Source organism: Penaeus monodon, chromosome 32 (assembly GCF_015228065.2).
Source record: "Penaeus monodon isolate SGIC_2016 chromosome 32, NSTDA_Pmon_1, whole genome shotgun sequence".
In the NCBI taxonomy this organism is placed as follows: domain Eukaryota; kingdom Metazoa; phylum Arthropoda; class Malacostraca; order Decapoda; family Penaeidae; genus Penaeus; species Penaeus monodon.
In genome coordinates, this window is record NC_051417.1 from 35561685 (window position 1) to 35562947 (window position 1263).

Here is a 1263-nt window from a genome sequence, read left to right on the forward strand (position 1 = left end):
AATAATCCACTTTTTCAGGGAAATAACTATGAAAGAATCAGAAGATAAAAATCATCCTGAATCACTTCTCTCAAGCATGGCCCTCCTGTAAATGTGCTTTGCAACCAGCAACAAATCAAACACAAACATTACACCTGTTTGTTAGGTAATATCTTTGCCTTACATATAATCATATTCTGAAAAGACCAATCCTATGCACTTCTGACACAACTGGTACTAGGAGAACGTGCCCTAAGTTGGTTTCTCTGATCAAAATATGTATGAGACTAACACATCTGACATCTTAATTTTGTCTAATTCTTTATTGACTTTCTGGTAATTTTACTGATGTAAAAAGTTATCCCTTAGGCAAATAGATACTTCTGGAGTCAAATCAAGAAAAGTAGTTTCCAAAAAGGTTTTCACTATGCCAGCATCCCTACCTTATGATCAGCTGATCATGTGATTTCTCTATTAAATATATGTTTTGAAGGACATTTTTGAAGATGTAATTTTTTTTAGTTACATGACACTCACTCTGGGCAGCCAACTTTTCAAAAAGTGGGGGTTTTGTTGGCAGATGGTAATCTCTCTTAAATTTGCTGCTATCTTCCTTAGAGAAGATATTCCATTTATGTTTCTTGGCATCAATAGCTTAATGGGATCAGGTTGATTGTGTGTGAATAACCAATATCAACTTGGGCACTTACTGGATGCAAACCAAAGCAGTTTACGTTATGTTACTGGCTTGGACTGGGCTTCTTATGCATGTGTTTTAGACAGAGTGAAGGTACCAGAGAAAATATCTTCCATCCGACTTCATTTCAAATACTTATAAATGTAAAACATATTGTTAAAATGCAACATAATATTCTTAAAATGCAGTAGTTCTATTTCATAGATGTTGCAATACATTAAATATGAACATTTTCATATATATCTTTTTTCATTCTCAATGAAATGCAACTTTGAAAAACTACAAATATCTATTATCTTCAGAGATCTCAAAACATGTCTTGTCCCCACAGTCCTACTAAGATGTCATTCCCCAAAATAAAAACATCCAACTGACAGATAACAACATGAAAAACATTACCATGAAGAGTATACACAATGGGTAAACTCAAATTAACATTATTACAGTCTGCCCTCAAGACAGCAAACCCTACTTATAATAGACAAATTTTGTTGTCTGTTAATCCCCCCTCCCCTCATCCCAAATGATATGGATAAAAGATTGATTGGTATACTACCCATCTGTCCCCACTATACTGATGTTCAGTA

General features: G+C 34.1%; 1 protein-coding gene across 2 annotated transcripts in view; it reads right to left on the reverse strand.

Annotated features, from left to right (window-relative positions):
- The window catches only part of LOC119593847 (transcription factor GAGA-like), a 38728-nt gene that overhangs the window by 23792 nt on the left and 13673 nt on the right, over positions 1-1263 (reverse strand). The window lies entirely within an intron of this gene.